The following is a 13,305-nucleotide window of genomic DNA, read 5'->3' on the forward strand; positions in this document are numbered from 1 at the left end:
CTCTCTCAGCTCTCTCCCTCTCCCACCCAGCAATAAAGAATCTCTTGGCCAGATCACTCCTTTCCACGTGGTCACTTTGGGGCCTACATTTGCCTACAATTATTATTATTATTTTATTGCCTCCGTAACCTGCTTGCAAGGTTATAAGGTAAGACCCCTTGTTTTGGGGGCTCAACCTTTGGATACAATTCTGCTGAGTCTGTGCTGGCACAATAAAATGTTTCCTTGCCTCAGTGTCTCACATCTCTGTTCAAGTTTCCCGTAACAATGAGACACCTAGAAATGCTTTTCATGTTTGTGGATCTCCAGTACCTGTGATTTAGTGTGGAAATGTAAGAGGTACTTAAACTGCTTTTGCTGAAAAGTATCAGTCCTTATTTGGGCCCATGAGTTAACTAAAAGCTGGAGAAAAGCTTGGCCTCCCTGCTTCAGTTTTGTATCTGTCTTTGTTCTAAGCCATTCTCTTTACAGTCACTTTGAAGAAGAAGATTGCTTTAAAACAGGCCCATAAAACATGGGCAGTTACCAATTAAAGCTGTAAAAGAGTTACCTTAAGTAGGGCTGTAAAGCATGAGAAATTGCCAATTAAAACTATAAAAGACAGTTCAGGGCTGAGATAAAGGGCACCATGCAGAGGTAATAGCCCATTCCCACCTCCTTTGTCTCCGCTTGTAAATAAACTTTCCAAAGCAGATCTCCCCTGCTTTATTATCTAAACAACCTTAGGTCTCTAACTCACCACTAGCTCCCCAATTAATCCCAGCACATTCCTTGTAACCTGATGCCCTGCACTGCTTTTCAAATATCCTGTGAATCCTTGGGACAATGCCCAGATAAGGTGTGTGAGCACGTCTGGGTCCACTGGAGTAAATAAAATCTGAGTTCCCCACTTCTCTGAGTGTAGCTTGGTTTCTCATCTGTCAACATTTCCACAACATATCTGGAGGCCCCCCATGAGATTCCAACCACCTGGCCCCTTGAGCCACCAGCCAGCGGCAGGGCTGCACTGGAGTAGGGAAGGACACAGGACTGAACAAGGTTGTGCTCACCAGATGGTATTCTGGGTCCTCCTTCACCCTGGAGTTCCAAACCTCTGAGCAGTCTTGACCCGACTTGGACTCCAAAAAGAAGTGGATCAACTCACTTGGCAGTCTTATCCAGACTTGGTAAGTGCCACCCCTGGGAAAATCAGTCCTCAGTCAGGTCCCATCCCACTGGGCAGAAGGGCTGCTGATCCATTCCCAGGAACCTCTGAGAGGAGTTCCACAGGTCAGGGACTTCTCCAAGATTGGAGGAAGGATAACTGTAATAACTTCAGTGTGAGTGTGTGTGTGAATGAGCAGCCTGATTCATCCTTGCTTCAGGCTCGAGTTTGTGGTCCAACAGCTGAAAGGCTAGGGGGTCCTAGTGTGTCTATCCTACAGCTCCGTGGTGATCCTGATATGGCTTAGGGTGGCATCAGGGGAACCCAATCCACAGTCACAAGGCTGACCCCACCATCAATGCTAAGAGGCACCAATGTTCCTTCAGGACATGGCCAGGCAGACATCTGATTGGTGTCTTCTCTTGAAGGGGCACCCACCCTTGTTTTTCTTTGCACCACTGACATGGGGAGGGAATACATAGGGTGGAAATAGGGGATATTTCTAATTGCCATGAGTGGAATTTCTTCAAAACCCACAGTCCTAGAGTATATGCTTAAACATTTTAAGAAGGGATTCTTAGGAGATTATGGGATCAAAATGTCTCCCAGATGGCTGAGCATGCTGTATGAGTTAGAATGGCCCAATTTTGGAAAGAGCTGGCCCCTTGAAGGCACTCTAGATTTGCCCACTGTCAGGGCAATTTATCTGATCATAATGGGAAGCCCAGGGTACCCCAACCAGTTCCCATATATTGACTCCTGGCTTCAGGTGGCTCAGACCATGCCCTCTTGAGTCCAATTTTGCACTAATAAAAAGGGACACAGCAGAGTTTTCATGGGCCAGGCAATAAAGCCTAAAGACCGAAGCTGACCAAGCCTGTTCTGCCAGGGGATCCAGAAGATGAACCACCTGTGCCCCCGCTGTACATTCCCAGTGCACCCCCAGCCAGTGCCACCATTTCCAGACAGCCCACCACTCTCAGTGAACCCTTTTCAGCCCCATCAGCAGCCTCCCAGTCCCAACAATGTCCCTCACCCATCCCTGGCTTGGAGTCCGAGTCCACAGCCCCTGGGCTGCCACCTTCGCTCATCCCAGGCACCAGCTCCTCAGGCCAGGGCCCTGCAAATGACTTTCCATGAGATGCAAGGGCCCCAGCAGATTGATGCTGACGGCACAGTCTAGCCCGGACACTTTATCCTCTATTACCAGCCTTTCAGTACAACAGACCTCTTAAGATGGAGGAATCATACACTGCCATATTCAGAAAAACCTCAGGCCATGGTCGACCTCCTAAAACCCATATTCCAGACCCATCAACCCACTTGGAATGACTTCCGATATATCCTCTTGACATTTTTCAATACAGAAGAGCGGTGGTGAATTCAGACAGAGGCTTGCCACTGGCTCCAAGGGTAAGCCCCATCAGGGACCCTAGATACAGAAGCATGGGCAAGAGAGGCAGTCCCTGATGCATGACCTACTTGGGACTTCAACACAACAGAAGGACGAGGAGACCTTACTCAATATTGTGTGGCCCTCCTACACAGGCTCAGGGCTAGAGCTAAGAGACCTACCAACATGTCCAAAACTGTGGCAGTTATCCAGAAGCCAAAAGACCCTGACTGATTTTTATGACAGACTCTGTGAGGCCTTCCAAGTATACACTCCCTTCCACCCAGAAGAGCCAGAAAACCAGGGAATGGTCTATATGGGGTTTGTGACTCAGTCATTCACTGATACTTGCAGAAAACTTCAAAAACTTGAAGGTTTCGCTGGGATGAATGCCACCCAGCTGTTAGAAGTGGCAAATACAGTCTTTGTAAACCACAAGCATGAGGAAAAACAGGAAGCTGATAAAAGAATGAAGGCCAAGGTGTCCTTATTGGATGCAGCACTGGGGAAGCCAGCCCCAATTCAGCAGTCAGCTTTGCCACAGAAGGGGAGACCCAATGGGAGGAACCCACTCCAGGAAGACCAATGTGCCTATTGCAAGGAGATTGGCCACTGGAAAAGTGAATGCCTCCCACACAAGGGAACAGCATTGGAGCCTAACAAAATTGCTCCAGGAAAGAAGACAGGATGGCAATCTGAATTTCATTGGCCTAGCAGGAATTGATCAAACTAGGGAAGACTGGGCTCCTTACTACTAGGCCCCAGGAGTCCATGGTCAAAATGAAAGTGGGGGGGGGCAACCAATGATTTTCATGGTGGATTCAGGTGCTGAGCATTCTGTGGTCACTAAGCCTGTGGCACCACTCACTTGGCACAGAGCCACAATAGTTGGTACCACTGGCACCCAAACCACCTGGCCATTCTTCCAACCTGGACATGCCAACTAGGACAGCATGAGGTGATTCATGAATTCCTGTGTTTACCAGAATGCCCAATTCCTCTGCTGAGAAGAGATTTACTAACAAAGCTTAGAGCCTAAATCACCTTCACCCAGGGAGGGCCTACAAGCCTTACCGTGAGAGGACCAAATGCCCTCATCATGGCAGTGACCATGCCTACAGAAGATGAATGGCAACTTTATTGCCAGGAAAAGTGGGACCTGGAAAAGCCCATGTGGCTGCTGGAGGAGTTTCCTGATGTCTGGGCTGAGAACAGGCCTCCTGCCCGGCTCACAGTAATGCACCCATAATGGTAGATCTCAAACCTGGGGCTCTCCCTGTCAGACAGAGGCACTATCCATTACTACGGGAAGCACACCTAGGAATTCAGACCCACCTACTGCAGCTAAAGGATGCAGGGATATTAATCAAATACCAATCGCCATGCCCTACTGTTGCCTGTCAAGAAGGCAGGGGGAGGTGATTACTGGTCCATCCAGGACCTGTGGGCAGTCAACAGTGCCATTATCACACTGCACCCGGTAGTCCCTAATCCCTACACTCTCCTGAACCTTCTACTGCCACAAGCAAGCTGGTTCATTTGCCTGGACCAAAGGATGTTTTGTTCTGCCTTTGCCTGGCCCCAGTTAGCCACCCTCTGTTTGCCTTTGAATGGGAAGACCACCATACTGAAAGAAAAACACAAATAACCTAAACTAGGCTGTCTCAGGGATTCAAAAACTCACCCACCCTTTTCAGGGAAGGGCTGGCTGCAGATATTTCAATTTCCTGAAAGAAAATCCCAGCTGCACTTTGCTTCAATAAGTGGATGATCTGCTCCTAGCAAGCTGTGACTTGGAGAAATGCTGGGAGGGGACAAAGGCATTGCTAGCCTGACTCTCCAAGGCAGGCTACAAAGTCTCCTGGAAAAAGGCTCAAGTTTGCCAGAAAGAGGCCCGATACCTTGGGTTCATCATCTCAGAGGGAAAATGTGCCTGGGACCAGAGAGGAAGCGAGTTGTCTGCTCCATCCCTCAGCTGAAGACCAAAAAGGAGGTCCGAGATTCCTATCAGCAGCAAGATTCTGTCGCATCTGTATACCTGGATATTCAAGCCTGGCAAAATCACTTTATAAGGCCACAGCAGGCTCCAGAAAGGACCCTCTAAACTGGGGACCTGACCAAGAAAAGGCTTTCCAGGAAATAAAGAGACTGTTAACCAGTGCCCCTGGACTAGGGTTGCCAGATGTAACTTGACCATTCAATCTTTTCATTTGTGAGAAAGATCACACAGCTCTGGGGGTCCTCACCCAAATGGTGGGTCCAGGGCAGTAGCCAGTGACTTATCTATCAAGGTTCTTGGACCCAGTGGCCTAAAGGTGGTCCCATGTCTCCAGGCCCTTGCTGCTATAGTAACCCTAATCAGAGAACCTGACAAGCTCACCCCAGGACAGGACATTCATGTTAAAGTCCCTCATGCAGCCATAGCTCTAATGAATGGGCAGGTAATAAATGGCAGACCAGCTTTAGAATGGCCCATTACCAAGGACTACTATGTAAAATCCTCGAGTCAGGCTTGAAACTTTACAAACTTTAAATACTGCCACCTTCTTGCTAACAGAGGAAGGGCTTCCAGATCATGATTGCAAAGAAGTGATGGATGGACTGTATCCTAGCAGGCCAGTCCTTATGGATGTCCCCCTCACAGATCCGGAGCGCAAACTCTTCACAGTGGAAGCAGCTTTGTCTGGAACAGATGACAAAAAGCCAGATTCACAGTCACCCCTGCTAACGACATCACACAGGCTGAAGCCCTACCACAAGGTTGGTCTGCACAATGAGCTGAACTTTGGGTATTGGTCCAGGCATTATGATATGCAAAGGGAAAGTGGGTGAATATCTACACAGATTCTAAGTATGCCTTTGCCACCCTGCTCATGCATGGGGCAAAACACAAAAAGAGAGGATTACTGACAGCAAGGGGAAAAGAGATTAGGAAAAAAAAAAAAAAAGAAATCCTCCAACTGCTGGAAGCAGTCTGGGAAGCATCTCAAGTGGTTGTCATGCACTGCAGAGACCACCAAAGGGGCACGGACTATGTTAGTAGAGGAAGCCACCTGGCTGACCAGACGGCAAGAAGGGCAGCAGAAGAATTTCTCCCTGAAGTGCCAAAGCAAACCACCAAACTTCTGCTGGCTCTGGAGCTGCCTCCCAATCCAAATTATATCAAGGAGGAAAAACTACTATCAGCAAAAGATGAGAAAGGAATAAAAGAACAGGGGGGCTGGTGGAAGTTGCTTGACCTGAGACTCTTTGTCCCCCACACTATAGCAGCCCAAGAGAGCTCCAGCCCTGCTCCAGCCACCTGCCAGAAGCTGGATGGTCAACACATGGCGGAAGCCTGAGAATTCGTCCACCAGGACACAAATATATCCCCTTTTCTGCCACCCTTACCTTATCCTGCTGATTAGCATTGTTGCAATCTGTTTGCACTAGGACTGGCTGTCACTGCTCCCAGGATTGGAACCTAGGCCAGAGATTATTGCTGTCCTTCTGTTATCTCCTCATAATTGGAAGCCTTACTGCTGTTCAGTATTGTCTGTAGCCCAGACCCCAGTCTCAGGCATGAGGTCTCTGATGTGTTATTGCCTTCTAACTCTACTATATTTTAAGGTTGTTCAATCCAGAGACCAGGATGACTGCTCAGTCTGTGTAAAACTGCTTTCCTTCCAGGGAAAACTGAGGTATGACTTCATCTTTGTCACTATCTGTCACCTGTATGCAGCATATCAATTTTTGAGTACATCAGGGGAGGGACAATTTACTGTAAAGGAAAGGTGACAGGCCTAACTGGGTCCTGTAAGAACAAAGGCACTATAGGGCAGATGGTTTGCTGGCAGAAAGATGGGGACCCCTTAAAGGCATGGAACGATGAAATGACAGGGGGAGGAAATAAACTTCATTATGTCTGGGCACCTACTCTTCCACCCCATCCGCATATCAATTTCCTAAGGGGCGAATTGCAGATCTAGAGGGGCGACCCAAAGGTGATCACCTAGGTGGACATGAGCCTGTAAAAAACATTGATCTGCTACCACCACGACCCCTGTTAAGGCTTCTTTCCAGGACAGGGAACCTTAACTTGGAACCCCAACTGTACAACCTGTTAAATGCAACTCACTGCCTCATAATCTTATGAACCCACCATTGGTGGCAATTGCTGGCTCTGCCTGTCCTCAGGTGCTCTTCAATATGTAGCAACCCTGCTAAGCCTCCTCAACCAGAGTGGGCATGAAGTTCCTCTCAACTCTACCAGTACAAAACCCAAAGTAAAAAATATACAGCTATTTCAGAGGGCCCCTAATTGTATCTACAATTCAAAAGGATACTATCCAGTGGGGGAAATGGCTGCTGACCAGTGTGCTCAGATCCAAAACTGTATAGCTACCACCATTAGGTGTACAGTTGACAGACTATGGTGCAGCAGCTTGGGGACCTTCTTTGTGGGCCCCTTTCTTGTCAATGCTTGCCAGCTACTGGAAGGGCATTTGCACATTATCATTCCTCCCTCCCCAAATAAGCACAGTGCCTAACAATCAGACCCTCCCCGTGCCTTTAGTGGCTCACATGCAGTCAAAAAGAGCTATCAAATTCATATCTTTATTAATTGCACTAGGGATAATGGCTGGGATAGGAATAGGCATAGGAGGGACTGCCTCATCAGCTACCTACTATAATCAATTATCTACAGACCTAACAAGTGACATAGAACAAGGGCTAGATCCATAGTGACATGCAGGACCAACTAGACTCCCTAGCATCAGTGGTCCTCCAAAACCAGAGAGGGTAGGATTTACTGCTTAGAGGGAGGGCTTTGACTTTTCTTAAATGAAGAATGTTGTTTTTGTGTGAATCAGTGAGGAATATTCAGAGATATGGCTCAGCAATTGCAGGACCAAGTTGCACATAGGAGGCTGGAATTAGCAAATTCCTGGAACAGATGGAGCAGCATCTAGAACTGGGCATCATGGCTTGTTCCATTGTCTGGACCCCTTCTCATGCTTCTATTGCCACTGGTGTTTGGTCCATGCATTCTTAATGCCATAACTCACTTTATTAGTTCACAAATGGAGGCAAAAAATCTACAGCTCTTGGAAATGCAATATAGGCCTTGGGACAAGAGGAACCTTATGGAATTTCTGAAATTTAGTGTCGATGCTTGTTCACAAGTGGAGAAAGCATCGCAAAGGGGGAAATGAAGAGGATTGCCTTAAAACAGGGCCATAAAATTGGGAAGTTGCCAATTAAAGCTGTAAAAGAAGTTACCTCAGACAGGGCATGAGAAATTGCCAATTAAATCTATAAAAGAAAGTTCAGAGCTGAGAAAAGTGCACCATGCAGAGATGATTGCCCATTCCCACCTTCCTATGTCACCTCTTGTAAATAAACTTTCCAAAGCAGATCTCCCCTGCTTTATTATCTAAACAACCTTAGGTCTCTAACTCACCACTAGCTCCCCAATCAATCCTAGCACATTCCTTGTAACCTGATGCCCTGCACTGCCTTTTAAATATCCTGTGAATCCATAGGACAATGCCCAGATAAGATGTGTGAGCACGTCTGGGTCCACTGGAGTAAATAAAATCTGAGTTCTCCACTTCTCTGAGTGTCACTTGGTTTCCATCTGTCAATATTTCCACAACAACTTTGCAATCACCTTGGATTCCAGAAAGGATAGAACTGATAAGGTTTTTATGACAAGAGAAGGAAACAGCACCTAAGAGTACAACCTCCTCAGGATGAACCAGCTGCCAGGTGACCATGACTCTGGATAACAACTTCTGTGGTACCCCTGAAGAATAAGACCACACCTGTGACTGGATGGATCTATTTAGCTAACATATACCTTTTGTGCCCTGCCCAGTTCTTTGTCTACTTAAAACTGTATCCTGAAGATAGCTGAAGGTGGACTGGTTGCTTATTCTGCCTCTTCCCATGGCATGTCCTGTGTAATAACTCTTTTTCTGCTTTCATCATCTATGCCTTTTTATTTGGCATTTAGGGGCAAATGGCTGGACCTGGCATATGGAAGCTCAGTTTTGGCTCTGGGGTCCAAAACTCAGGTTTCAGAAACTGGGAATCTGAGGGAAACCCCTCATCTTCCTCATCTGGTGACAGTTTTAGTTTTTTAAATTTTGTTTCAGGTTTTATTTTGGTGAGACTGGGGTTTGGATAGTTTTAGTTTTGAGACAGAGTCTGACTATGTAATCCCAGCCTAGCCTCAAACTCTTGATCCTCCTTTCTCAGCTTCCTGACTGCTGGGATTACAGGCACACTATGGGTGGGGACACAATTTTTGTCCGCACTAAAAGGAGGCCAAGGTGGGAACATGGTTGAGCAGATGCACTAAAGCCAGCTTTTCCCAAGGCCATGTGCCTCAGAGGCTGGAAAGTCCCTGTCCTTAGGCACAGGGTACATCATGCAGTTGCAATAAATAGCAACAGGAAGAATATGAGCAACAGGTGCTGGTGGCTTGTCAATTAACAACAGGGTGATACTTCCATATGAGGACACAAAGATAGGGCTCTCCAGGTTAGAAGATCTAAAAGGCCATGCCTTGGTGGGGCACAAATGTGTGTCCTTTAACATCACAGTTCTTCCAGTATAATCTCAGGACCGTGAGAGTTCCCAGGATCCTTTCAAGGGTTCCAGAAAGTCCAGCTGGTTTCCTAATAATATAAATTATTACTTGCTCTGTCCACTTTCATTCTCATGAATGTAAGTGGAGTTTTCCAGAGACTACATAGGTAATGTAGTTATGTATCAACAGACTGAACCTGTAACAGACATGTCTTCTAGTTGGCTAGACATCAAAGAGGGATTTGAAAAAACGTAAAACTATGCCTCTATTTGCACTGAAATTTCAAATGGGAGTGATCGGGAATGCATAGTTGTGTTTTTGTTTGTTTGTCTTGTTTAGTAATAAAAATGTGTGTTTACTGTTGCAATTTTAAGAGTGAAGTAATAAGTATTTTAGAATTCTTAGTCTTAATTTGTACCTCACAGAATTTTAAAAGTATAGAATTTGTTCTGAGCCCAAAATATCTGAAAACTGCTATGAAGACAACATCTGCTTCTTTTTCCCAGTAATGTTCTGTTTTCTTCTGTTCCATGTACAGAGATTATATTCTTCCATCCCCCCCATTTTGGGATACTGGTGTTCAAACCAGGCATACAGCACATGCTAGGCAAGCACTCTACACTGAACTGCATGTCTAATCTCTTAAAATTTTTTATTTTGAGACATAGTCTCATTAATTTGCCCAAGTATGTGACCTAAAAAATTAATGTGTTTTTTAGGGGGGCGGTTGTTTGTTTGTTTATTTCTTTCTTTTTGGGGGCAGTACTGGGGTTTGAACTTAAGGCCTTAGGCAGGCAATCTACCACTTGAGCCACTCTGCAAGTCTGTTTTTGTTTTGTTTTTGTTGCTGTTTATTTTGTTTTTAATTGTCCAACAGCCCTTTTTGGCATTGGGTATTTTCCAGATAGGGTCTCTCAAACTATTTGCCTGGGCTGGCTTCAAACCATGATCCTCTTAATCTCTGCCTCCTGAATAGCTAGGATGACAGGCATGAGCCACTGGTGCCTGGCTTTAAGTCAACTAAGGACAAGCAAAACTGGAGTGCAGCAGTAGGGAGGATGGCCAAAAAAAAAAAAAAAAAAACAAGTCTGTGTTCTGATAATGTAGCAGTGGGGAGGGGATGGCATAGCAGAGATAAAACTTAAAAATCTAAACGTGAGGAAAGTCATGTAGCACTGTGGGTGAAGTAGACAATAGAGTTACATGTAACCACGTATGGGTTAAACATTGTTTTTTGCTTCTGTAACCTGATTGCAAGGGTATATAAGATAAGACCCATTTGCTCTCAGTGCTCAGCCATTGGATAATGAATCCCCTGAGCTGTTGTCAGCACACTAACAAACATTGCTTCCTGAAAAACCTTGGTGTCTTGAGTCTCTCTTCGAGACTCCCCTAACAGGAGGATTTATTGGGCTTTCCCTAATAAGATCTCAGGAAACACTGGTGGAAAATGGCCAAGTGAAGCAAAGACAGAAAGGGAAGGCAGAAAAGGACAGGGAGAGACATCAATCTAGCCAGCTACAACCTTGAGGCGCTGTAGCTTCATTCTGCCAGGGAACTCAGAGAGCCAGCATAGAAAGCAGACCTCAGAGTCATCCTGCCGGATGGGTGAGGGAGCTGGGATAGCACCAGCAACCACTTTAGTCACAGGTTGTGAACTCCTGGGGGGGGGGGGTGAGTGTGGGTGTGGTTAAATGCAGTAGAGCCCTGCTTTGCAAAAGTAAAGTTCTGAGTTCAAACTTCAGTCCTACAAAAAAAGAAGAAGAAGAAGAAAAAAAAACATGCTAGGTGTGTAGCTCAGTGGTAGAGTGCTGCCTAGCATGCTAGGGCCTGCACTCTAACCACTTAACCACAAAATAAACAAAAACTCAACAACCCTTGTGAAAATCAGCTATCTTCCTTTCACACTGAGGTAGTATTGTAGCAGGAAGGCAGGGAGGAGGAAGGGAGAGAATGAGTGCTACAGTGAAACAAAGAAAAATTGGAGTTGCAGAATGTTACCTGGAGACCAGAGAAGGGTCACCTTGCCCCAGAGGTTAGAGCAGCCAATGAAATAACATGTGATTATGTATGGGACAAGCTGTACCTCCCTCCCCATTTCTGTAACCTGCTCTAAATGGTATGTAAGGAAGGCCCCCTTTGTTCTTGAGGCTCAGCCTTTGGAATGAGTCCACTGGGTCACTGCTGGTCTGCTAAATAAACTTGCTTCCTGAAAATTTTGGTGCCCTCTCTGTCTCTGTTTGAGCCCTCCTACAACAATATAAGAGGAAATCACTGGAGAAGCCAAGGGGAGAGGTGACTACTTTGAAAAGCAGCATAATGTTAATAGCAGGAATGGAGAAAAGAACTGGCTATTTGGTCTCCCTTCAAATCAATATTGCTTAAATATGACTCAACATTGCTTAGCACAGATGCTAAGCCTTACAGAGAGAGCCCAAACCCACCTAGCCAAACAGATGGCTCACAGTTAGCAAATCTTCAATCCTTGGAGACTGGTGATTGTCACTTGGGGATCTCCTCACCCTATCATCTGGAACAATTCAATAAGGACCCCTTCTTTCTGGGCAATAGTGGCTCATGACTGCAATCCTAGCTACTCAGGAGGCAGAGATGAGAAAGGCAGTCCCAAGCAAATAGTTCTCAAGACCCTATCTCAAAAGTACCCAACACAAAACAGGGCTGGTAGAATGGTGCAAGGGTACAGCAACTGCCTAGCAGATATGAGGTCCTGAGTTCAAACCCCAGTACTGCCTCCACCCCAAAAAAATCCCTTCTAACACTCATACAACATCCCAAAGACATCTGATAAATAGTTTATTCCATGATCCCTTGTATCTCTAGGTCCCTGGAAGTTTGCTTTGGACAGCCACCCCTTACCCTTGTCTGTTTAAAAATATATACCTAAAGTTTTCATATTAACAGTTATGTTAAAATCCACTGGAATGAGTTTGGGAGACTTGCACTTTGCACTGGTGGTTTCTGACAAGGCCTCAAGGTCGTGTGTGGGATGCTTGTGCTGGGCACAAATCTCTCATTAAAGGGGAGAGAAGATCGCCTCCCTTTTCCCAGTCTTTGCCAGACACTCCCTCTTTGAGGACTGTAGGCAGAGGCAGAGTGCTTGCTGTTGATAAAGTGTGAGACCACACTGGCTGGGGCCCATGAACCCATTCAGCTCTCAAATGATGACTGCTTGCCACGTAATACACATGCCAACGACCCATGCTTTCACCCAAGGGTGGCGCAAGCCTCCCTGCTGCCTAATTATAGATCAGTTGTATGCAAAATAAGTGGAGTGTATCTGTTGAGCCTCCTGAAGAGGGGCCAATGGGTAGGCTTTGGGGATGGGGGGATTTGGTGATTCTGGGGATTGAACCTAGATCCTTGCACATGCTAAGCAAGTGCCCTACTATTGAGCTACATTCCAACCCTTTAGTGACTTTATTATACATTGGATAAATATTGTTAGGTTGACGCTGATGGGAAGGCCAAATTGGAGCCAAATAACAAAGCAAGCAGGCTTTAAGCAGGCTTTATTGAGAGCGTGCTCTTGGGCGAGTTTCACCGTCCCCAAAGAATAGGGCCGGAGAAGTCATGCCAGAGAAATGGCAGCCCAGTTTTTATAGCCTGGGTGAAGTCAAGAGCTTAAGGTATTATGGGGCATTGGGATAGGTCGAGGTTTGGTGGGGAGGAGCTCAGGGTAATATGGATCTGTAAGATAGGTCAGGACCCATTGCCTGCCAGTGGGAGTTGCCATGGTAATCATGAAGCCTCTAATTGCTGTGCACCGTAATCACTCTGTGCCGGAGTTGCTGTGGTAACCATGAAGCCTCTAATCGCTGCGCACTGTAATCACTGTGCACCAGAGTTGCCATGGTAACCATGAAAGGAAGGAGGGGATGGAGTGGAAAGTGAGCAGAGAGTCCCTGATCACTATGGGGTGGCTGCCCACCAGCCAAACATCCCAGACTCTTTGGTATAGGAGCGCAGAATCAGTTCTAGCTACTTCCTGCTGAAAGGGGGCAAAGTTAGGGGCTAGGGATGTCTTGGGCCACTTGACCAGTACAGCTGGACCCCATGGGAAGGAGCTGGTAGTCATGAACCTGGAGCATCATCTGGTTGAAGGTTACCCGAGTTAATTGGCATATGAATGAAATCAATCTGCCAATCTTTATGGAGCTGGCTACTGCAGAG

At 46.3% G+C, this 13,305-nt stretch overlaps 1 long non-coding RNA gene across 2 annotated transcripts in view; it reads left to right on the top strand.

The window, feature by feature from the left end:
- The first annotated feature begins 825 nt into the window (after window positions 1–825).
- The window catches only part of LOC141425728 (uncharacterized), a 47,626-nt gene continuing 35,146 nt past the window's right edge, over window positions 826–13,305 (top strand). Inside the window, exon 1 of one of the 2 annotated variants that reach the window (XR_012450809.1) lies at window positions 826–1,166. This is a non-coding gene — a long non-coding RNA (uncharacterized lncRNA). The remainder of the gene's footprint in view (window positions 1,167–13,305) is intronic. The other variant, XR_012450810.1, reaches the window with a different exon arrangement.

This window comes from Castor canadensis, chromosome 8 (assembly GCF_047511655.1).
Source record: "Castor canadensis chromosome 8, mCasCan1.hap1v2, whole genome shotgun sequence".
NCBI lineage: Eukaryota > Metazoa > Chordata > Mammalia > Rodentia > Castoridae > Castor > Castor canadensis.